Below are 26,740 nucleotides of genomic sequence, written 5' to 3' on the forward strand. Positions count from 1 at the left end.
CTTCACCGTGATCTACATAATCTTCTAGTCCCAATATCCCTCCACCATTTGTGCGAGCTCCTCTTCTAAGATACCCTAAAACAAGAACCCCCCAGCGTGGCCGAAAAGATAGCCTTGGTGCCTGCCGCAGCTGCAGCAGCCTGCGCCTCCTCTTTTGCGAACGGGAGGCAAAAGAAGCCCTCCCAAGGGATCGCATGCCCCATCGTCTGTAGCATGAGCAGCTCTCCCCTAGTAGGGCAAAGCACCGAGGGATGGTCATCTTTGTTGCATAGGACATAGAGCGGCTCGAACTCATACTTGGATTGGAAATGGCCCACCCTGCCACACTTGAAGCACTCAGGACCGACTGGATCTTCCACCGGAATGTGGGCGAGCGTCGTGCCCTGCAACGAGGATGGAAGTGCCAGTGGAAGTAGGCCCGCCACTGAGGGTATCGCTGGCTTGTCTGTGTTCCTGGCCTGCTTGTCATTGGCATAGGGGTCGCCCACTTGGTCACCACAGAATGGGTGTTGTCACTCATTGCGCTCCAGATTTGGGCCCAGACGCCGCACATCTTCTTTCTTCTTGCTCTTTGCGTTCTTGCTCCTTAACCCAGCATGGCGGCGGAGGACCCCCAATCCCCTTCTTGTGCGCCCCGGCGGTCACATTGCGCCTGATCCCGTAGGTCACGCTCCCGGTGCCTCTCCTCAACTGGCTCCAGCGATGAAAGCGGCTGCTAGGACGCACGACACTCATCCCTGGAGCCCATGGCGACAACTTCTGCGAAGAAACGCTTGAGCGGCGGAGGGGAAAGGACACGGCGGAGACGACGAGCACTAGCACCGCCGCCGCCCTTCCATTCTGGTGGCTAGAAACCCTAGTGTCGGATCCGTCTGGCCCCTTCGCACCCACATGTACTTAACTGGGGGGTTGCCTCCACAGCCACATGGGAAACCGCAGAAAATGGGCCAGGCCCACCAGGCACCAACCCGCGCTGCATCGCCAACATAGGGGTCATGGGCCGAGGGAGCCTCATAGGCACCACAGGCCCAAGTGTAGGCCCGACCCGAGACACATCATCCCGAATGCTAGGGCTCGCACGCGGGCGCTCCTCCATGCCGTCGCTGGTGGCAACAAGGTCAGCGCGCCCACGGCCGGCCATGAGTTAAATGGCTCCAGCACCACCGATGTGGGCATCAGCGGAGTAGGCGGCCGGAGTGACCCCGCTGTCGCACTCGTAGGCATAGGCGGCAGCCAGATCTGGCTCGCCATGGACCTGGAACCGCGGCCACCAGTGCCAAAGGAGCGCCGCCGCGCTGCAACGAGCGAGCCCCCTAGCTCTGCCGCATGGGCCACAAAATCTTCCACTATGGACATGTCGCGCTCAAAGCCCACGCTACCATCTAGGTCATCGTCCAGGAGCTCCTCATCCTCATCGTCGGATTCCAACCGGCCAGAGCCCAGAAGCGAGACCCCCAGGGGTAGTGCCGGGTCCGGGCGGGAGCAAAGCACCACCGGACGGCCCACAACACCACCGTTAGCACTGACCGCCGTCCATCCCTCGTCGGTTGGGAGCGGCGCCTCGTCGCACACTTCGCCACCCGCGTCCCCCCCCCCCCCCCCCCCCCCCCCCCCCGAGATGCCCACGCGAGTTGTTGGCATTTCAGACTGATAGCGAGGGGGTTTCTGGTCGTAGCTAACATAGGATAGCTCATTTGCTCCTTTCATGGATGTGTTCTTCTGGCAGTGTGTATAGGCATTGTGGATGAATGAGGCTTCTTTTTGTGTTGTCTTGCAGCGCACCATTTCCCCCTTGAGACTGGATTTTTTGTTATTTTTGCTGGCCACTTGCATGACTTGAGATTGCCGGTCTGTGGGCCCTGTAGCTGATGCTAGTAAACTGTCATTGGTTCCTATGTGTCACGGCTATTGTGCTAAAGGGATTGCGGAGGGTGGTGCGTGTTCTAGAGTCTGTGGTGCCAACTACGGTTGATTGAGCGCTGAGTTTGGTGGGTTGTGTCTTCTCCGTTGGAGTGCGTGTACAGGTTTCATTCGTTACATTGGATCGGCCGTACTTTTTTGCATCGCAGCATTTTTGCTGTGGCGACGTGGCGTGGATGAAGATTATGGGTGGTACAAAGTGTTGGTTGTGCATTTTTGTAAAAGTGAATCTAGATAACCAAGAGAAGGTATGTTCTAGACTAAGCAGTGTCCAAGAAAACATTTTTAAGCGATGCTTAAGCGACGAGTGGCAGAAAAAACACCTCGCTTTGACCCTAAGCAGTAGATTAATCATTTTTAAAAAAATTGGCTAGAATTTGACTGTTTTTCAACAACATTTTCTTGGTTGCTTGCGCAACAATGATACTATGCCATTTAACTTATTATTAGGGTCTATTCGGGAACTATTTCCTACAGATTGGGGCTAAATTCTGGCACATGATCTCAATAATGCTATGTTTGTTTGAACTGGACTATATTTAGTTGTTATGTGCTTGCTGTGTTAACCAGATATCTATTTTCTATGGTGTGAACTGCATTTTAGATGCTACTCGTCCCATAATGTACTCCCTCCGTTCGGAATTACTTGTCGCAGAAATGGATGTATCTAGACGTATTTTAGTTCTAGATACATCTATTTCCGAGACAAGTAATTCCGAACGGAGGGAGTAAGATTTTTTTTTTACACTAGTGTAGTGTTAAAAAATATCTTACATTATGGGATGGTGGGAGTATTTCATTTCCCTATATGGTATGTTTCCTACTTTCATGTGCATACTATTCAAAAACAGTCAAACTCTAGCGAAACTATTAAAAAAAACTTAATCGGTTATTGCTCTAATCAACAGCATTTTGCATCGCTTACACTTCAAACTTTTTTTGAACATTGGGACTATAAGATATGGTATGTTCTGGCTAATGATGATAAGGTATCATATTAAAACATTTCCTGCTTACTTTTGTCTATCAGTTGGTAATTATTTAGAAAGACACCAGACAATTGACTCTGCAATCCTGTTTTGTCATTTCTAAAGTTATTTTCAAAGAAATGATCATCTTCTTGGATTTCATCAGATGCTCACTATAGAAGGCTAAAGAAGGAGGGTCCTTACATGGTTCATGATGGATAGAAGGTAAGGTAACAACCTGATGGTATCAAAACAGTCTTTTCACTGGCCTACTAGTGCAGCATAGTGGTATTTGATTCAGATAAAGTGCATTTTCAAATATAATGCACACTTCAATGTTGGAATGTTAATGCTAACTGCTATATCATAGAACCTATAATGTATGTTTGCCGCTATCTAGGAAATGTTAGAAAAAAATCAATCTTTGTTTTTTTGCGGGATTTGTTTTTTCAATCTTCTACAACTACATCATATATTGTGCTATCTTTAGTTAATAAGGCCTCCCAAAAGTACATAAAAATGCTTACTTCAACTATTGTGAGGTTATTTCTCAAGTGAGTTTTATGGTTATGCATATTACTTTTAACCTGGCTGAAATTTCGATCAACAAATTTGTTGTCCTATTCTTTCCACAAACCTCTGTTATTCTTTCTATGATTTTATGGCATTGATATCATTTATATTATCACATGCACTGAAAAGTTTGTAATACAAACAAGCAATTAACTTCAGTCTTGAACATATCTTCTGAACTTTTTCAGAAAAGAAGGATCAAAATATGTTGTTGTTAGCATAAGAATTTAAGAACACTTACTCCGCACTGCGCCTAATGATATGGCCATTATAGCTAACTACCAGCCTGACACTCATGAGTATTTTCCCTGCATAACAGGGCAAGTATAATGCAAATTTTATTAACAACAGAGGCAAATGAGTTGCAGATGGGAAACATGAATGCTTCTGATTTAGCATCAGGAAATAAGAGAAATCCTACACATATAGATGCCATCAACTCATTGCATGTAAATAGATCCTAAAAATGGCATGAAAGTATTGCAGGTTTGAACCGTTTCAAAGGGCCTCTATGAACACAAACGCCTATCTTTCTGGATGATTTCTACAGTTTTTGCCAGATTACTAAAGGAGTATCTCGTATTACACAAATGCATGTATATATAGAGGGTATATATGTAAGCTCAAGAATTGGGGTAGATCTTCATAAAAAGAATTTCAACACATGTAAATGATCAATAGAGCATCCACACCACATAAGATCTTCATAGATATCCAGGTGATATTTCGAACCCAACTTATTGTGAATAGAATCTTGTTGTACATCTATAAGAATAGTCGAATACTCAGTAACTTAAATTAAACAAACATCATTCAAGCAGTTCCTCATCTGTTATCAGTTCATGAGTACTAGCAACACAGGGGGAAATTTAGCCTACTCACATAATCCAAAAGCATACAGAATCTCAGATTCATGTTTTTAGTTTTTACCCTGATTATCCGCATGCTTCTGTAACCCATCGCGACAAGCACTTGCAAATTTAATTGTTTGCTAACTTGTCAAAGTGGTTGTATTTAAGGATATCTGAAATTTTATAGGATTTTTAGCAACCACACAGGTCCCAACTTAATACTGATAATGTCAGCTCATTTTCATTCTTCGAGCATCTCCAGATTTCATAGCTATTAAAATTCCAATTGTAGCGTTTAGTGAAACTCAGAGAGAATATTAAAACTGGTATATTTGGCATGACATTTCTCAAATAATAGATGGTTGTGAACTGTTTTTAATTGGTTGTTGGACAGAATTATTTGTCAAATTAATTAGTTAATCTGTTATTAACTTATTATTCATAGATATCATGTCAACTATGTTTCGCTCCCGTGTCACAAGAATTGATGGGATTCTGGGAAATTTCCAAACAAGATAATTAATTTAGCTAAATGTTTCTCAGGCACTGATACTGGTGTTCACTCAATTTGCAGATAAATATGTAGTAGTCCAAAAAAGAAATCTCAGATTGTACAATTTTATTATGCCTGGACTGGACGGAGCTTAGTAATTAGTAGCTTCAATCATCAAGAATTCTGATTGCCATCTTGAGCTAGCCCAGCTGGCTTAAGTACATCGAGTACCTAAGCCATATAGTTCTGTTTACATCTTACTATATTTTTTTCTCTTTTGTAGGTTTGATGTAAATCACATCACAAGTAATGAGCTTCTTGCTTACCCTTCAGTCCTGACAATGTAGGATGATTTTGTACTTGATGTATCTTCTACTTTCTTTTATTTACAAGTAAATATAGTTTAATGAACCGCTTTTTATTTGTTGGCACTACTGAGATATCTCCTTTCTCGGATAGGCGGGCTTTTTGATATCGTGAGATTCATAAGTTCAGTATTATGGACCATATGTGTAATATTCTGGGAGTCCTTGCTAGCTAATATTCATGCATTGCATATTTATCTCTCTTCGATAGTCACAAGGGTTATTGACATGAAATTGTTTCGTATGCTTCATATAATATACACACTGTAAGTTCTTTGTTTATATGCCTATGGTTTGCCAACTCGGAACCATGTATGTGTTCACGTACGATGGAGCTGACAATTGCGTCGTTCGTAGGCAAAACCACTATATCTGATGTCAATGACAATCTACTTATTTACGAGAGGTTCCGAACCTGCAATCTCCATGAGGCCGGCCAATTCATAGTGTTTGAAGATAATCATTAGTTCTAATAAACTGCATGTAGAAATAGTTGTTCCAACAATGGTAAGGTACAACTGTGCAGTAACGCGCGTCTTTGGTTCTAGTTACTAGGAGCCTAATAGCACATTTGCTGCGACATGCCCGTAATCGGCACATTTGTATGGGGCAAGAACCTGATAACACTATCGCTATGCAAGGTTCAGAAGGAGCCTAATAGCTTATAACATAGTCAGATAGTGGTGGTAAACTAACAACACATAAGATATCAAATAGGATTTGCCAGGAAAACTTTTGGAAAAATGCATAAGCAGAATAAGAATCAATATGTTGCTTTTGTTGTGAAACATTTTCGTAAATACCTGCATGTATTTTTCAAAGAGAGGGATGGCTATGTTGCTACTACAAAAGACCGAAAAAAGTTTATCCGGTAGAATTGATTTGATGAACATGCATTGTTTTTCTTTGCGAGGGGATGAGCTCACATACATGATGCAAGTATTTCCTTCATCCAACTTCTCTTTGATAAAGTGGCAATATATTTCAATGTGCTTTGTTCGTCCATCATGTACAAGTTGTTTGAAATATCAAGTTTCTGAAAAAATATTCATCTTCACATTATTGTTCTCTTTTGTCTTCTTTTTCGCGAATACACAAAGGTTGCGTATCTTTTCACTGATAGAAGGAGAGAATAACAACATGGGATTACATCAACTCACAAAGCCATGTACACACGAAGGCATGTAAGTGATCTAGGAGCAGACAGATTGGGGGTTGCTCAGCCCCAACAAGAACAAAAACTAGCCCTCGGGGACGATGTGTTGGATCCCGGTGGTGCCGGCCCTAGCCCAAAGGTGCGCTTCATCTCTAATTACGCTGGCAAGGTGGGAGACCAAAGGTCGCTCGCCGTCGAAGATGCGGGTGTTTCGGTGCTTCTAGAGCCACCATGCGGTGAGGATGATGATGGAAGCCAGGCCTTTTGACGCCGGCCCGGGAGCACGGTCACATGAATAGGCCCACCAGGAGTGGACGTCAGTGTCTGCACTCGGTAGATTAGGATTTGATCGAATCTAGCCTAGGATCTCGTACCACATATACCGGGAGAAAGAGCATCCTACCAGGAGACGCTACGCGGTTTCATCCGCTTGATCTCATAGGGCGCAAGAGGTCTCGTGGGGTAGCTTGTGACGAGCGAGGTGCTCATCAGTCGAGCATCCGTCCTAAAGCGCGAGCCAGATGAAGAACTTAATGCGAAGCGGCGCCCAAGGCCTCCATGTTAGAATCTAGTGAGGGTCCTCCACCTGTGAAGAGTGCTTGGTAGTATGAACTAACAGAGTAGGTAGCCGAGGAGGTCCAGCGCCATCATAAGCAGTCTGGCGAGTCAGTGAGTGTGATGTGGCAAACGCAGTGCCAAAGCTTGACCTAGTAGACCAATGTGGTGGGCCCAAGAGCACCCTAGATATCTTGCACCCAGGCCCGGAGGTGCAGCCCGCCTGTACGATGCGGAGCTTGCGTCGTCGCCGAGGAACGAGCGTGAGAACAAGCGGCGTGATGTCGGCCACAGAGCGGCCGTGGATTAAGTGGTCACTCCAAAACTTGCAGGTGTTTCTGTCACCGATGATCCAGGAAGTGGACGCACGGAAGATTGCAGCGACATTCGGGTCATGGGGGATGTGCAGATTGCTCCATGGTCTCGAAGGATCCATGCGTCGGAGTCATAGCCAGCGTGTCCTGAGGGTGATGCTCGTACACTGCAAGTTGTGGATGCCGAGTCTGCCAAGGGAAATCGGGCGACATACCTTCTGCCAGTTGACAAGGCATTGCCCGTCATTGGCGTCCTTGCTCCCAGCCCATAGGAATCCATGGATGATCCAATTCGCCTTCTTGAGGATGGACTGATTGAAGGCAATGGCGATGATGAAGTGTGTGGCGATGGCGCACAGGACGTGGCGGACCAAGGCGAGGCGATCGCCCTTGGAGAGGAAGGACGCACACCAGGTGGATAGCTTCCGCTCAAGCTTATGGATGATCGATAGGAGGCTCGTGGTAGACAATTTTCAGATGGATAGCGGTGCCGATGGTCCAAGATACTTGATCGGAAATTGTGTCACCGGAAACTGCATCTCGTTAGTGCACTATATGGGAGCGGCCGAGCACTTGTTGTAGTTGGTGCACAACCCTGAAGCCAGCCCAAAAACACGCAGTAGCTCAAGAATGGCCGAGATGTCGTGGCGGTCGAGGTGTCAGAAGATAGAGACGTCGTCAGCATATAGGGAGATGCTCGAGGATGCGTGCCTCGTCGTGAGTCTTTGAAGAAGACCAAGGTCGACGGCACGGGTAAGCATGCAGTTGAGGACGCCGATGACGATGACGAAGAGCATGGGGGCATCGGGTCCCCCTATAGTAGTCCGCATGCATGGTCAATGGGGGATCCCGGGTGGCCTTTGATCATGACACTCGTGGAGGCAGAAGAGAGAAGAATCTAGATCCAGTCACGCCATAGACTTCCGAAGTCGAGGTGCTGCAAAGTCGCAAGGATGAAGGGCCAGTGGACGATGTTGAAGGCCCACATGATATCAAGCTTCAGCAACATGCGCGACACCTTGAGGTTGTGGAGGAGATGCACCGTCTGCTAAACTAGTAGAAAGTTGTCATGGATGCACTAGCTGGCGATGAATGCGCTCTGGTTAGTCGAAACCACGACACTAAGTCTGGGCGCAGGACGTAGGGACATCACCTTTGCGAACAGCTTCGCAATAAGCTAGATTAGGCTGATGCGGCAGTAGTCGGAGAAAGCCTTGGCGTCCGCATGATTGGGAAGCAGGGTGAGGAGTGGCTCATTAAGTTTCTGAAAGCCTTTGTCATTGGCGGTGTATAACTTGTCAAACGCCTCACAAATGTCGACGGTGTCCCAACAGGCGAGGAGGAACTCCGCTTTGAATCCGTCCGGGCCAGTCGCCTTCCTAGTCGGTAAGCTCTTGACGGCACGCCATATCTCCTCCTCGGAGAATGGTGCCTTGAGATCAGCGAGATGGAAATGCTCATCGTGCAGGAGGGTCTGGTCAATGGACAAGCCACGCTCGCCGGCTGAGCCAAGGATGTCGGGGATATCGTGAAGGCCGCCTTGGCCAGAGCATCATGCTCGGTGATGATCTGATCACCCACCCGGAGAGATGCGATGAATCTATGTTGCTTCTTGTGCGAGGCGTGCACCTTGGGGTAGGAGCCGACGGCGGCATCACTGTGGATCTAGGCGAGGCGCATTCTCTAGCATGCGATGGATCGTTCAAGGGAAGCCAGCCCGAGGTATATGCTCTTGAGCTTGCTCTAGAGCCAAGCCTCGCTAGGGGAGAGGGTGCGAAAGTCTTGCACTGCATCGAGAAGAGCAATCAGCTCCCGTGCAAGCTTGAGCAGAAGAGAGACGTTGCCAACCGTGCGTGTACTCCAACGCCGGGGGTGCCTGATACGTCTCCATCGTATCTACTTTTCCAAACTCTTTTGCCCTTATTTTGGACTCTAATTTGCATGATTTGAATGGAACTAACCCGGACTGAAGTTGTTTTCAGTAGAATTGCCTTGGTGTTATTTTTGTGCAGAAATAAAAGTTCTCGGATTTATCTAAGAATTTACGAAGATTTTTTTTGGAATATATAAAAAATACTGGCGAAAGAATCAACCAGAGGGGACCCACCAGGTGACCACAAGGGTGGGGGCGCGCCCCCTGTCTTGTGGGTCGCCTGGACCTCCTCCGACCCTAACTCCAACTCTATATATTCACATCCGGGGAGAAAAAAATCAAGGAGAAGGATTCATCGTGTTTTACGATACGGAGCAGCCGCCGCCTCCCGTTCTTCATCGGGAGGGCTGATCTGGAGTTCGTTCGGGGCTCCAGAGAGTGGGATTCGTCGCCATCATCATCACCAACCTTCCGCCATCATCAATTCCATGATGCTCACCACCGTGCGCGAGTAATTTCATTGTAGGCTTCATGGACGGTGATGGGTTGGATGAGATTTATCACGTAATCGAGGTAGTTTTGTTAGGGTTTGATCCCTAGTATCCACTATGTTCTGAGATTGATGTTGCTATGACTTTGCTATGCTTAATGCTTGTCACTAGGGCCCGAGTGCCATGATTTCAGATCCGAACCTATTATGTTTTCATGAATATATGTGTGTTCTTGATCCGATCTTGCAAGTTGTAGACACCTATTACGAGTTATGATCTGCATACCCCAAGGTGATAATAATTGGGATTCTTTCCAGTGATTACTGTAGTTTGAGGAGTTTATGTATTAACCAAGTGCTAATGCTTTAGTCCGGTTCTCTATTAAAAGGAGGCCTTAACATCCCTTAGTTTCCATTAGGACCCCGCTGCCACGGGAGGGTAGGACAAAAAATGTCATGCAAGTTCTTTCCGATATATATATATATACGGAATACATGCCTACATTATATTGATGAATTGGAGCTAGTTCTGCGTCACCCTAGGTTATGACTACTACATGATGAATATCATCCGACATAATTATCATTACCGATCCATTACCTACGAGCATTTCACATATTGATCCTTGCTAAGTTACTTTCGTTGCTACTACTGTTACAACCACTACAAAGCTGCTATTCTTACTTTTGCTACCGTTATCGTTACTTCCATATTGCTTTGCTACTAAATACTTTGTTGTAGATATTAAGTCTTTCAGGTGTAGTTGAATTGACAACTCAGCTGCTAATACTTGAGAATATTCTTTGGCTCCCCTTGTGTTGAGTCAATAAATTTGGGTTGAATACTCTACCCTTAAAAACTGTTGCGATCCCCTATACTTGTGGGTTATGAGTGTCGCGCGGAGGCCTTAAGGCAATCCACAATGCGCCTGAACGGATCAGCATCGGGGAGGACCGAGTTGGATACTACGAGGTGGAAGCCCTCGAGCTTCAGCCAAAAGCATTCAAAGTGGAAATGCCACGTGCCCTGCGGATGCGTGGAACAATCTACAACCAACAGGCAGTGGTCGGATGCTGCCGAGGAGAGGCAGTGAAGAAGGCAATAGGGGTGTGCAATCTCCTAACCAGAAGTACATAGGATCATCTCATCCCGCACAAGGGTCAGCGTATCACGCTCACTAGCCCAAGTGTAGCAGCGCCCGTGTAGGTACATATCGCAAAGCTCCTCGACGACGATGAAGCACCGAAATCTGCTCATCACATGGTGGTTAAGGTTCGAGTTATTCTTGTCAGCCGCAGAAGTAGTCATGTTGAAGTCCCCACCGAGGAGGTAGGGACCGATGCAGGGCTCACACACGTCGTGGAGGTCGGCAAGGAGTTCTAGCTTAGCCTCATCGTTCTGGGGTTCGTACACACTGGTGAGCCACCAATGGCCATCGCCGACGGAGGGAGTAACCAAGGCAGTGATGTGATGCTCGCCGACAAGTGGGTTAGAGAGGGAGATGTGGGATCGACACCACGCAAGGAGAAGCCTCCATGGGTGACAATGGCCGGGAGGGAGTAGTAATCATCAAAAGGAGGGCCCAGGGTGTCGGGAACGACGGACTCCGAGACATGTGTGAGCTTGGTTTCTTGCAAGCATACAATGGTAGGGGAGGCAGTGGTGATCACGTTTGCGGCCGGCCATGCGCTTGGCACCGGAGTTCAACCCATGCACAATCCAGAATAAGATTTTAAGGTTGCAATCCATAGAAAAGGGATGGGAGGGCGTTTGTGACATGATGGGAACACGTTGGCTAAGCCCCGATGAGTCAAGGTGACATCCGGGAGCAGGAGGCCTCTGTAAGGTTCCCACTACCTCCATGGAAGAGATCTAGGGTTCGAGAGTTGTATTAGTTTTCCACCCAACCTCCCACACAGCAATTCAAATTACAAACACTCTCTAGCCTGGCTGAAGCCACCTCCTTTCCGTTCCCCCCTCTCACAGGGCGCAACGAGGGGTATTTAAATTGGCTACCATTACACCCGCCTCAGCGGGCCTAGTTTGGGCTTGCAAGCCACTGGGAGATTTTGGAATGCGTGTGGGCCAACCTATCGGCCCACGACTTGAATCCCGTGCCTTCCGCTGCACGCTTGTGTAATCTTCAGTGTCACCGCCCGGGCTGCTGACATCCCCTCGTTCTTGAATCACGGCTTGTCCCCAAGCTGGAGCCCGTGGAAACATCTATTGCAAAGCATCTCTGTCCTCCCAGGTAGGCTCGGATTGCTGGGACCCACTCCATTCTACCAAGACCTGAGCAATGGAAATATTGTGCTTGCGCCTAATACATTGTTGTAGCACACGGAGAGGGACTTAGAGAGCAAGGTCATGCGAAGGTAGGGACTGCTAAACTGCATATTTGGGTGAAATAAACTGCTTCAGTTGGGAAACATGAAATACTGGGTGTACCTTACTATCAGGAGGAAGATCCAGTCGGTAGGCCACTTCACCAATGCGCTCCAACACTGGAAATCACCCAAAGTAACAAAAGGATAACTTGTTGTTGGTCCTGGCGTGGCAACTGATTTTTGCACGTAATGCTGAAGTTTCAAGAACACCATGTCACCAATAGAAAATACCCTGTCAGTTCATTTCTTATCAGCTTGAGTTTTCATCCTTTCCTGAGTTCTGAGCAAATGCTGCCTGACAGTATCTTGTACCACAATTCTAGAGTCCAGTCACTATTGCATATCCACAGGATCAATATTATCAGTAGGAGTAATACCAAAGTATCTGGGCTCTTGGTCGTACAGAACTGCAAATGGAGATTTCCCCAATGATGAGTGCCAGTTGGTGTTGTACCAGAACTCACAACGTGACAGCCACTTGTTCCATTTCCTAGGATGAACAGAAATAAAGCATCTGAGGTAGCACTCAACTTGTTGGTTCACTCTTTCAGTTTGACCATCAGTCTCAGGGTGATAAGCTGTGCTCATGTTCAGAGTGGTCCCTGTCCTCTTAGTGAGAAGTTGCCAAAACTGACTAGTAAAGACAGGATATATGTCAGAGATAATGAACAGGGGCATACCATGTAACTTATAGATATTGTCCAAGAAAAGTTCAGCAATCTTAGGAGCATTGTAAGGGTGTTTGACTTGAACAAAGTGGTCATATTTAGTGAATTTATCAATGACCACCATAATACAGCCAAAGTGATCAAAAGGGGGCAACCCAGATATAAAATTCATAGTAACTATTTCCCAAGACTTACTGGGAACTGGAAGAGGAGATAGCAGGCCAGGGTAATTGATTCTTTCAGGTTTAGCTTTCTGACAAATCACACAGGACTGCACAAACTCTTTGATGAAATTTTTCATTTCAGATCACTTAAACAAAGCATGAATTCTCTTGTAGGTCACAGGGAAACCAGAATGACCACCTAGGGGAGTAGCATGAAAGGCATGACATATTTTAGCTTGAAGTTGCACATAATTGCCAATCCAGATGCAATTTTTATACCTGAGTAAACCATTAACAAGAGAGAAAGAAGGTCTGGATGCTGAATTAACAGCCATTTGTTGCAACAACTCTTGAGCTTTAGGATCCTGCCCATAACTATCAATAATTTCCTGCAACCAGGAAGGTTGAGCAGAAGAAATGGCCATTAGTTGAGAAGATGGATGAGGTCTTCTAGAAAGTGCATCTACAGCAGAATTGTCAGTGCCCTTTTTGTACATTATTCTGTAATTAAGCCCAAGAAGTTTGGTGAAAACTTTGTGTTGCGAGATGTGATCTTTGGTCAGACAGGTGAGTTAAACTTTTCTGATATGTTTTAATAACAAACTCTTGGAACTGCAGATAGGATCTCCATTGTTCCATAGCAAGTAGAATGGCCATATATTCCTTTTCATACACAGACAGTCCTCTGTTTTTTTGGCCTAGAGCTTTACTAACAAATGCTAGTGGGTGACCTTTTGCATTAACACTGCTCCCATTCCAGTATCACAGGCATCAGTCTCAAGGACAAACGGCAGGGAGAAATCAGGTAGGGCTAGGACATGAGCTTGAATTAGAGCTTGTCTGAGAGTTACAAAAGCAATATCAGCAGCTGGTGTCCACACAAACAATGTACCCTTCTTCAGTAACTTAGTCAGTGGTCTGCTAATCATGCCATAGTTCCTAATGAACTTTCTGTAATACCCAGTAAGGCCTAGAAATTCTCTAATCTCCTTCACATTAACTGGAGTGGGCCAATTCTGGACAGCCAAATTTTGGAGGGGTCAGTGGAAACCCCTTTGTCACTAATAATGTGGCCCAAATAAGAAACTTGTTGTTGTGCAAAAGAACACTTACTTAACTTGACTTTCCACTGCTTCTCTTGCAGTGTACTGAGCACTTTGTCCACATGCACTAGATGTTCTTTCAGAGTTTTACTGAAGATTAAGATATCATCAAAGAACACCAAAACAAATTCCCTTAATGCAGGCAGGTCCAGGTTCATAGCTCCCTAGAAAGTGCCAGGAGCTTCAGAGAGCCCAAAACTCATAACCAAGAATTCACAATGTCCTTCATGAGTTTGGAATGCAGTTTTAAATTCCTCCCCAGGTGCCAATCTGATCTGATGATAACCTGATCTCAGGTCTAGTTTAGTAAACCAGCAAGCCCCATGCAATTCATCCAATAACTCATCTATCACAGGAATGGGATATTTTCCCTTCATTGTTATGGCATTCAAATGCATATAGTCAACTACCATGCATCAAGTTTCATCCTTATTTTTAACCATAAGCATAGGATACGAAAAAGGACTACGACTGAGTTTGATCATACCATTTTGCAACAACTCTCTGACTTGCTTTTCCATTTCAGTTTTCAGATGAAGAGCTACTATGTAAGGCCTAACGGCTACAGGTGTGGCTCTAGGGATTAGTGGTATAGTATGATCATATTTCCTTCTAGGAGGCAATCCTTTTGGTTCCTCAAAAACAACAGAGGATTTTTTTAGCAAAGCTTGTACTTCAGGGATATATTTACTGTCTTCACTACTGTCCTCACTAGCCAATTCAATACTCATGACTGTGTAAGTGTAGTCAGTAGGCAATTCACCTTGTAGTGTAATCCAAGACACTTGAGATTGGAAAGAAAACCCCTTATATTCCCAATCAATAACCATAGGACTATGACTTGCCAACCAGTCAAGCCCCAAAATCCCATCATAATTGCCAAGATGAAGGATTCTGAAGTCAGTCTTGAACGTAGTTTTCTGAAAGTCCCAATTGCATTGCTTCACTACTTGTGTGCAGTATAGTTGAACACCACCTGCCACAGTCACTCCAATAGGTTTGATATCTTGGACAACAAGCAACACGACAACTAAAGCTGTGTTGAGGAAGGAGTTGGTGTTGCCTGAGTCAACTAGGAATGTGAGAGATTGGCCACCAACATTAACTCGAAGCTTCATTGTTAATGGAGTGGTTTCAGCAGAACAAGCAGCCGCAGATATTAGCATGAGGTTGTCTGAATCACTGTCAGATGATTCTTGATTGACATAACTAGTGCTTTGTATGTGTTCAATCATTTCCTGCACAATATGAAGTTGGACTGAAGATTTGCACTGGTGGTCTTTGGACCATTTCTCACCAGAAATGAAACACAGCCCCTTCAATTTCCTATAGGTATGCAGAGCACCCCATTTGTCCTTTGGGGGAGCAACCCTGCTGGTATCAACAGTTCTTCTACCAGTGCTAACTGGTCCTCTCGAAGCAGAACTAGTTGTGGTCGTCGTCTTCTTGAACTACAGTGCTGAAGAATTACTGTCACTTAGCTCTTCATGGAGTAAGGCTATGCCATAAGAAGAATCCAGATCTTGTGGTTTTTGCAAAGCAACCGACATGCTCACACCCGGTTTGAGTCCATCAATGAAACGTGTTGTGTAATACAGACTATTAGGCACTTCCTCATACGCTGACAGCTGATCATACAATTCTGCAAAATGCTCCACATAATCTGTCATTGTCGTCTCCTGAGCAATACGAAAATCTGCCTCACCAGTGTTTGATGTTGGTTTCGGCAGAACCTGTTCCTTAGTAGCTGACAGAATTCTGACCAAGACAAGTTAGCTTACCTGCGCTGTACAGCCTCCAACCATATGGCCGCCATGCCATCAAACTAAGAAGTGGCAAACAAAATCCATCTCATCGCAGGAGTACCCTAGAACTTGAAATAACCCTCAGAGTGGGATTGCCATAGCTGCGGGTTTGCACCATCGAACCGTGGCAGTTCCACATGAGGTGCAGATTGGAACATTTTAGAAACGTCTGACGCCGTGAAATCTCGAGGAGAAAAAATTCATAGGGAGAACCGGAATCGCGTGCACCTCTGGCCGGAGGAGGCACAAAAACTTGATGCGCCTTCCCCCGATGGAACTTGTCAAAGCCAAGGGGATCCACCGTAGAAGACTCGCGGCCGCCCCCAACGTCCTTGTTAGTTGACAGGCTCGTTTGGTTGCTTGTGGGCTTGTCTTTGCCGCAATGCTCGAGCTCTGCGCGGATTTGCTCCACGTTGAGATTGAACTCGGATCTGGCACCGTCGATCCGCGTCGTGATGAGGCCATTGAGCGCCATGGTGGTCTCCTTGAGCATCTTGCTGATAGATTTGATGATCTCATTGCCATGCGCCTTGAACCTCTGGTCCAAGGCCTTGGCGAAATCCGCCCGAAGCAGCTCCTGGATCTGCCGCCCCTCCGTCAACAGCTTGTCCATGGCGGCACTCCGCTGCTGGAGTTTGAAGCACGTGGCATGATATGTCTCCATCGTATCTATAATTTTTGATTGTTCAATGCCAATATTATACAACTTTCATATACTTTTGGCAACTTTTTATAATATTTTTGGGACTAACATATTGATCCAGTGCCCAGTGCCAGTTCCTGTTTGTTGCAAGTTTTTTGTTTCGCAGTAAATCCTTATCAAACGGAGTCCAAACGGGATAAAAACTGGCGGAGGTTTTTTTGGAATATATGTGATTTTTGGGAAGAAAAATCCACATGAGACGATGCCCGAGGGGGCCAGGAGGCAGGGGGCGCGCCCCAGGGGGGCAGGAGTGCCCCTGACCCTCGTGGCCACCCTGTAAGGCGGTTGATGCCCTTCTTTTGCTGCAAGAAAGCTAATATCTGGATAGAGACCGTGTTAAAATTTCAGCCCAATCGGAGTTACGGATCTCCGGGAATATAAGAAACGGTGAAAGGGTAGAATCTGAGAGCGTAGAAACAGAGAGAGACAGAGAGACAGATCCAATCTCGGAGGGGCTCTCACCCCTCCCACGCCATGGAGACCATGGACCAGAGGGGAAACCCTTCTCCCATCTAGGGAGAAGGTCAAGGAAGAAGAAGAAGAAGAAGGTGGGGGGCTCTCTCCCCCTCGCTTCCGGTGGCACTGGAACGCCGCCGGGGGCCATCATCATCACCGCAATCTACACCAACACCTCCACCATCTTCACCAACATCTCCATCACCTTCCCCCCTCTATCTACAGCGTTCCACTCTCCCGCAACCCGCTGTGCCCTCTACTTGAACATGGTGCTTTATGCTTCATATTATTATCCAATGATGTGTTGCCATCCTATGATGTCTGAGTAGATTTTCGTTGTCCTATCGGTGGTTGATGAATTGCTATGATTGGTTTAATTTGCTTGTGGTTATGTTGCTGTCCTTTGGTTCCCATCATATGACTGCGCGCGTGGATCACACCATAGGGTTAGTTGTATGTTGATAGGACTATGTACTGGAGGGCAAGAGTGACAGAAACTTCAGTCTAACATAGAAATTGATGCATACGGGATTGAAGGGGGACCAACTATCTTAATGCTATGGTTGGGTTTTACCTTAATGAATGTTAGTAGTTGCGGATGCTTGCTAATAGTTCCAATCATAGGTGCATAGATTTCCAAGTCAGGGGTGACATGCTAGCAGTGGCCTCTCCCACATAAAACTTGCTATCGGTCTAGTAAAGTAGTCAATTGCTTAGGGACAATTTCGCAACTCCTACCACCACTTTTCCACACTCGCTATACTAACTTTATTGTTTCTTTATCTAAAAAGCCCCTACTTTTTATTTACGCACTCTTTATTATCTTGCAAACCTATCCAAAAACACCTATAAAGTACTTCTAGTTTCATACTTGTTCTAGGTAATGTGAACGTTAAGCGTGCGTAGAGTTGTATCGGTGGTCGATAGAACTTGAGGGAATATTCGTTCTACCTTTAGCTCCTCGTTGGGTTCGACACTCTTACTTATCAAAAGAGGCTACAATTGATCCCCTATACTTGTGGGTTATCAAGACCTTCTTCTGGCGCCGTTGCCGGGAGTTATAGCGTGGGGTGAATATTCTCGTGTGTGCTTGTTTGCTTTATCACTAAGTAATTTTTATTTGCTGTTGTAAGTTGTTCTCTATCTTTAGTTATGGATATGGAACACGGAATACAAAAAAAATTAGGTGTGCTTACTACTCATGGAGATGGGGAACCTCCTAAAACCTCGATGCTCATTATGTGAAAGATATTATGTACTACTTTGATAATCCTAAGAAAACCCCATTCAATTGTATAATGGGAGACACATTGGATCAACGTGAATACTTTAGGGATTATCGCTTGACTCAAAAAGGGAAACTATTATGGGATCAAATTCATATGTTGCATTGGTATGCTCGGCAACTTTGCTTGAGATATGACTATACTTGTTGCTCTAGGATGAAGGCTCCACACCTTCCCTTTTCATGCAAAGTTAATGATGATAAAACCTTGGATTCTTATGCTAATGGTATATATGATTACTATGATGTGGAACAAATAGAAGAATTTGTTGCTTTATGGGTGCTTATGAAATTGAATCTTTGTTTAAAGAGTGTGAAAATTTTGATGATTATGTTTATAGACCTAAAAATTTAGCTATCCTTAAATATTGCTATGAGAATTATGAATACAATGCCGATATTGATGTGTTTATTGAGAAAGTCTCCGTTGTCCAAGAAGAGACTAATATTTTGCGGGAGTCTATGGAAGAAGAAATTAATGACATTGTGAGCTCATTGGATGAAAAAGATGAGGAGGAGAGCGAAGAACAAAAGGAGGAAGAGCGGATTGATCACCCGTGCCCACCTTCTAATGAGAGTAACTCTTCAAATCATACATTGTTTAATTTCCCTTCATGCTTACCGAAGGATGATTGTTATGATGACTGTTATGATCCCGTTGATTCTCTTGAAATATCCCTTTTTGATGATGTTTGCTATGCTTGTGGCCAATATGCCAATATGAATTATGCTTATGGAGATGAACTTGCTATAGTTCCTTATGTTAAACATGAAATTGTTGGTATTGCACCCACGCATGATAGTCCTATTATCTTTTTGAATTCTCGCAACTACACTATATCTGAGAAGTTTACCCTTATTAAGGATTATATTGATGGGTTGCATTTTACTATTACACATGATGATTCTGATAGATATAATATGCATGTGCTTGCTGCTCCTACTTGCAATTATTACGAGAGAGGAACTACATCTCCGACTCTTTATGTTTCCAACACGAAAAAATTGCAAGAAATTGTTTATACTATGCATTAGCCTTTACTTTTGTGTGCATGAATTGTTCTTTTATGACATGCTGATGCATAGAAAGAGAGTTAGACTTCGTCATTACATGATATATGTTACCTCATGCTCACTACTAAATTAAAAATCATTGTTAATTAAAATTGGCTTTGATATACCTTGGGATCTGGGTGGATCCATTACTTGAGCACTATATGCCAGGGAGACAACCCGGAAGTTTTAGAGAGTCATTTATTTATGTTGTGTGCTTTTATAAATTTTAAAAAATTAAAAGGGGAACCCAAAAAAAATTCAAAAAGGAAAGTGAAAGTGAGAGAGACAAGCATGGTTGAAGTGGGGGAGCTCCTTGAACTTTGTTCATGCTCATGGAAACTTTGTGAATCTTGATTACATAAACTTTTCGACAAAAATAATTATCCCCTTGTACAATTCCATTTTATTATAAAAATAATGTGCCAAGGTTTGCCTTTAGGATGTTTTAGATGCTTGTTGGTTTGTACGGCGTAGGACGGAAACTTTGGCTGTAGCGCGTGATTTTACATTTTTTTGCTGGAACGTCAAATGGTTCTAAAACTTTTTGCACTGTCTTTCTATACAAATTGTTTATTTTTCCTAATTCTTGTAGAACTTTTAGAGTACCAGAGGTATGATGAATGTTCATATTATTATAGACTGTTCTATTTTAGATAGATTCTGTTTTTGATGCATAGTTTGCTTGTTTTGATGAAACTATCGATTTATATGAGTGTATCAAGCCATGGAAAAGTTATATTACAGTAGCTACAATGCAAAAACAAAATATGAATTGGTTTTCAATAGTACTTAGAGTAGTGATTTGCTTTATTATACTAACGGATCTTACCGAGTTTTCTGTTGAGTTTTGTGTGGATGAAGTGTTCGAAGATCGAGGAGGTCTCGATGTGAGAAGAAGGAAGAGGGGCAAGAGATCAAGCTTGGGGATGCCCGAGGCACCCCAAGTAAGTATTCAAGGAGACTCAAGCGTCTAAGCTTGGGGATGCCCCGGAAGGCATCCCATCTTTCTTCAACAAGTATCGGCACTACAAAAAAATACACTTCCGTGATGATACGTGTTTGTCACAGTAGGTCGCGTTTTTTGTCATGCATGTACATCCATGACGATTTTATGACAAAATCAAGATAGTCATACCTGTGCTGTCGTAGAAGTGTTCCATGACATTCCCAAAATTATCATCACGGAAGTGTCCACTTCCATGACGATAAATCGCGCGTCACAGAAGTGCTTTCGTCAAGGGTGACCAACACGTGGCATCCACCGTAATGGAACGCCGTTAAGCTATCGGGTTGGATTTTGGATCCGATAACCCGTTAACAGCCCTGACCAATGGGAAATTTCCACGTGTAAAATTCTGATTGGCCGAAGGGAACACCTGTCAGCTTGTCAGTGGGCCAGATGTCGCCCGTCCATTGTAGGAGACATGCCTATGATACGTCGACACGTGGCTGGGCCCAACAGAGGCCCATATAGGTTAAAAAGGCCAGCCCAGTCAAAGGCCCGTAGAACTTAATCAGGTACTAGTGGGCCAGCCCAATAACGGCCTCCTTAATAAAGGCCCATTTACGGCCCGAAGCCATATCTGGCCCGTTAATTGTTCGCCCAATATTTGGGCCCATTTACGGCCCGAAGCCAGATCTGGCCCGTTAATTGTTCACCCAATATTTGGGCCCATTTGTGGCCCGAAGCCAGATCTGGCCCATTAATTGTTCGCCGAATAATTGGGCCCAACTACAGCCCAGTGACTTTCAGCCTGTTAGAGGCCTGATGTAGACATGGGCCCATTTCAGCCCAGTGTGACTTTCGGCCTGGGAATGGACCATGCTGCCCATGGGCCATATATGGTCCGACATGACATTGGGCCCACTAACGGCCCGTGCTAAAGGTGGCAACAGTTAAGCCCAACGTGACTTTGGGCATGTTAAAAGCATGTCACGTAATTTGGCCCGTTGATGCCTGTGCTAAGCTTTCGGCCTCTTAAAGGCCCATGATATCAGTGGGCCAACTAAGGCCCGAGATATGTTTCGGCCTGGTAATGGCCCATGAGCTAACTGGGCCCAAAACGGCCCGGTCTACATTTCGGCCTACTGAAGGCCCGTCGACGACCAGTGAAAATTGAGGCCCAACATGCATTTTGGCCTGCTAAAGGCCCGTGGTTTCATCTCGGCCGTAACAGGCCAGTACAATATTCAACCTGTTAATGGCCCAATGCTACCTGGGCCAAACTAAGCGCTGGGTCGACAAAAGGCCCAACTAAAATATAGGCCGGTGTAAGTTTGGGCCTGGCGCAATGTGTGAAGGCCCCAATCATTCGGGCCCAAGAAAGACGCAGGCCGGCCCAATTGTGGCCCGCTAAAAACCTAGCCCGTTAGAGTCGAATGTTTCGGTCCGGTCGACTACATCTGATTTTTTTTTCAGATAACGAATGATGGCAGTAACTAGTAGGAATTAAGAACAAACCTACTCTATACAATAAAGAAATCATGGCATAGTAACTAAGAATAAACCTACACTATACAATAAAGGATTTAAGGTATATTACATCCACTGGGCATCGAAGTTCGCCACCACTGATCATAAAGCGCAACGAAGAAGCCGATTACAAAAACTGGGCACCATTGCAGCGTAACAAAATAATACTGAACCGAGACCACTTCCAAGACAGTTCAAGAAAGGTTAGCCTTGCGGGGAACTGCTGCGCAAGCTGCTGAGCAGGGCTATGAGACCGGCCTAGCATGTCAGTCATAGCTTCCAGGTGTAGCTGTTTAGCGATGAGGTTCTCATTGGTGTTCTCCACAATATTTCTTAGAGATAGGACTTTAATTCGAAGTTGAGTTGCAGAATGCCTTTCTGCTAGAACTTGGGATGGAAGAAGTCGAACTGATTCAGACAACGAATTCTGTGAGCTTGTCTGAATGTTAGTCTCAAGTAACTGGAACACTGCATCAAGACAAGACTTTGGGGTTGTCTCGCTATCTTCAAGATGTTTTGCCTTCTTTGCTGCAATATATGTTGGGTTTGTCTCACAGCCTTTAGCAAACTTGTGCATGCCATCAGGCATATCACCCTGAAACAAAGCAGAGAGATGACAGCTTTTGCATGTGTATAAACAAAGATGATAACTGTTCTATCAATTCTATCCAATTTCAAATTAGAAAATAAAGAGTAAGTTCAAAATATCAATAGCATAATTTGGCATTGTTCATAATGTGGGGAGCTTCACCACACTACTGGATTACCATGTCAACATAACACGCATAGATGAAGGGCAAAGAAAATCATTGTATCTATTTTGGATAATGTGCATGGCATGTTGTTCATATCATCAGCCACATCAGTAAGATAAAACAGGAGATGACAAGGTGCAAACGTGGGCTGCTTCACCACATACTGGATTATAGATCCACAAAAACAAGCATACATATAGGGAGTATTAAGTAATGTGCATGGTATGAATAAGGCATTTGGTTCTACAAGTAAAAATTAGAACTTACGGTTCTTACGAACATGCATTTTGGTAGAAACAGCAAACTAAACAGTAGTAAATGATAGGGAGTATGAGAAAATTAAACAGCAGTTGAGGATAAAGGCTTAAGAAGGACTGACTTAGATTAACAGTTAACACCGGCTTTATAATGCCCTTCTCCATGTCAAGGGAAGGATAACTCAAGAATTTCAGCACAGAATCTTCTTCATAAGCATTGCATATACTCTACATTTTGTAGAGAGTAATTATAGATATGATAATACTGGAGAGATAGAGGATAATGAAGATAAGATGCAGATTGTTGCTACATAATCAACTACCAATCCCTGGAAGTACAAGCGTCACATGACAAAATGTACTGAAAAGATAAATGGGCTACACTTCTGCACTGGCATTGTCTGTGTATTCTACTTGTTGGTAAGATTAAATATAGATCTGATCTTTTTAGTAAATGGTGGGCGAGGGAGATAAGATGCAGAATGCTACAAAATGAACCAATCCCTCTTCCCATAATACAAGAGTGTTTTGAACACTGGTGTACTATACAAAATGTTCTTATATTATGGGACAGAGGGAGTAGCGGTTAATGTAAGTATAGTGATAGACCACGTTCAGTCCTTACAAGAGGACTGCAGAGCTAAACCTCTTCAAAAGCATTGGGTTGATTCTAAATTTATGTAAGAGTCCATACGTATCTTATAATGTCCACCAAATGGACGATTACAAGGCTAACATGTGCAGTGATGCTACATAATCAAACAGCTATGAAAGTAAGTATGGTCATACAGGGCAAGAGGTACTCACAAAAGCAATGCAGTGTGCAGTATAGTTGCGAGATTCTGTGGTCCCTTGAGAACGAATGTTCTTCTGCTAACAGTTTTCATACAAGTGAGACATTAAGGAAAATGCAGAAATTTAGTTCAAATTGTGATGTGATATCATAGACAGTATCTTACACTGCAGCCGAGACCAATGTGTAACAAGATTATTCCAGTCACCATCGGATAAATGTAGCACCGAAGACTTTACAGAAATTTCATTCAGAGGCTTGCCATCGAAGTGCGCTTGCCTCAGGTAGGAATGATACTTCATCAATGAGTGCTTGAAAAGCGCAACCAACCCTTGCTCGTCATCACAATCCAGTTTGCTCCTCGCCTATTTAAAAGAATGAAATCTTGTGTCTTCTGTCAGCAGAAACATATGCAGTAATGACCATGAATAACATTAGTACATTACTTACGCGTAAGTTGCGGAGGAAGACTGGAAATTGTTCTGTGTCTGCGGTATAATCTTTCCATGAAGGAAAGATGCGCACAAAGTTCCTGACAACAACATAAGCTTCGTCTTCTAAACTGGAAGAAATGGAACAGGGGTCCTATTTGCTGCAATTGGGGCTCTCTCTGGTTCGAAAAGGGATTTGGCAACTGGATTTGGTGTACTCTTTGCTGGAATGGGGGTTTTGCGTCGTACAGCTGGTGCTATGTCAACTAGCATAATCATACTATTTGCTACAGTTGGGGTCTGCTGAGTTGGGGCATCAGAAATGACCAGTGTAGTAGGGCTAGAGTCTGCTAGAGTTGGGGTATTTTGTGGGTCAGGTGATATTGTAACTACACCTAATGAGCTATTTGATTTATCAGGTGCCACTACCTTTTCCAAATACTTTGCTTGTGCTCGTCCACGATCAGCAATCGCCCTCTTCCTTTTGAACGTCTAATGCACAAGAACAACATTTGAATGGATAAATATGGTATGATGACAGATGGAATATGTACTGAAAATGGATAGGCAGGGCGTATTCACATGATGTGTAAACTAAGCTAATGGCAGTTCAACAAAGTAGAAGCAATGCAAAGCATCAGTTGCAAGATATGTGCGAGCAATGTAACCTTGGAAAGTTAGAGCAAGTACCTTGATGGGTGAATAAGATAGGGCAGCTTCCTCTGACTCCTCCACTAGGGAGCTACATTGACTTAGGTCTCCCTCTAGCTCAGAATCACTGTTAGGATCATATTCTGAGCATGAATCTGTAGGTGGGGAGCGTTTGCATTGCATTGCATCCAGACTTGATTTCAGTCCCTTAATGCCAAGTTTTGACAGCCATGGCATTGTTCTGCTTTATTCTTTTCATGCGCACAAGCTCATAATCATTATGATGCTGTTCAGAATCTGACATTCATGAAAACATAAAAAGTAGTCAGATTATCTATGGAATTCATTGCAGATTCAACTCGGAGAGTGTCTCCCTATAAACCCCTGCATATGCAAAGTTCACCTCCCCAACCATGCTAACCCGACCACACACAGAAATACAAACCCCTTATGTCTCTATAACAGGCAGACACACATTTCAAAACTGAAGTAGGAACATTAGAATCATATGAAATTCGTATTTGAACAAATAAACTAAGCAATTATGAGTGGCGTAATGTTTAGCTTCAAGGGTGGAGTGTTGGTAGTGCGACGCAAAGCAAGTAGGCAGATTGTATTCCATGTAAAAGATCGAAACCTATGTAAAAGCTGGAAATGACACTTTCTTTCTATACAATGCAGTGTTCGTTACCCACACATGATGGAAGAGATCACATAGAGAAATACTATTCACTCATGTCTACGGTTCCAGTATTTAGAAATAGGGTGGTCCAGCCTAAAAGAACATTGACAACAAATATGACAAGGCAAGCATAGATGTAGTGAATCAATCATTTACTTGTGAGCTTACTAGGACAAGTATGCAGAATTGTAACTGCAGTAAGAGACCGTCCAAAATCTGAATGAAGAAGTTTGTCTAGCACTTATTGTTTGCAACTAATCGACGTGAATAATTGGATATTATATCGAATGAGTAAGAAAGACAAGTAAAATTGTCGACAAACCTGGCTTGCATTAGTAATCTGGGTCAATGTCACTACGACCAACAATCCAAAATGACTAGTTTATGTTTTGAGGTCCGGAATTTCGAAAACCCTGTGAACTTTAGAGGTACTAAAGATTACCGAAATATATCTGAACCATTAAGTGTAGGTAGCACTGAGCACACAACAAACCCTAATGACAGTCCTGCCTAATGAGTAATGAATCAATTAGAAAATGGGTGATGAGGAGTGGCTGTTGAGTGTTGAGGACGTATCTCGGGATAAATCGGGTTGGCTTGGTGGGTGCTGCACGTCTGAGCCCTGAACGGACTGGGAAGGTAGGCACAGTGGCGCGCCCGGGCAGCGGTGACGCTGTTTGGCGAGCGGCTCCTGGCCTCCTGTTAGTCCGGCGTCTCCTCCTAGAGTCATGCCGTCCGGGGAGGGCAAGTCACCGGCGAGGCAGGCGGCTGGGGGCGAGTAGAGATCGGAAGCGCGCAGTAGAACAGAGGGGAATCGGGGCCTGGGACGACCCAAAATCCCAGGGTGGGCCGGCCCACCGTGGGCACCCTGTAGAGATACACACCCGAGCGGCGAACATGCATTTTCGAAACTAATTTAGGAACATTTAGCTGACCGATTAAACAACTCTGTTTTAATAATATCATATTCGTATTTGAACAACTAAGCTTGTTTAGCTTGATGGGTGGAGCAGTGTTATTATGACATGAAGCACATATTCTGATCGTATAGTGATCATAAAAGGGGGAAACTCTAAGCATATTTTTTTTAGCAAAAGAGGGTTTCCCCTCCGATTTCTATTAAATAAACCACCATGGAACCAACATGATCAATTAAACCCTAAGCATGATCAATTAAACCGTATTATGGCTGTGCCATGGCAGATTTGAAGCTGCAAACCGGAGAAATTATATTTAGCATCCATTGTTTGCTTTGAACTAAGAACTAAATTCTAAGAGCTGAAAAGAAAGTAGAGTAACCAAGTTAAGATCTATTTTCTGGTTGAGATCAAAAAGTTGAGGAGATATGAAGTACCACCTCTCTTGCGGCACCGTGTAGGCATCGGGGGTGCGATGGCTGTCGATGGTGTTGAAGGAGATCTGCAATGGTAGACGGGTGCATCGGGGGATAAGTTCCGTTGCGGTGGAAGAGAAGGTCGTGTGAGCAGCTCCGGCAAAGAGGACGACAGCGAT

The sequence above is a fragment of the Triticum urartu genome, chromosome 1A (assembly GCF_056163025.1).
Source record: "Triticum urartu cultivar PI428250 chromosome 1A, HENAU_Tu73, whole genome shotgun sequence".
Classification (NCBI taxonomy): domain Eukaryota; kingdom Viridiplantae; phylum Streptophyta; class Magnoliopsida; order Poales; family Poaceae; genus Triticum; species Triticum urartu.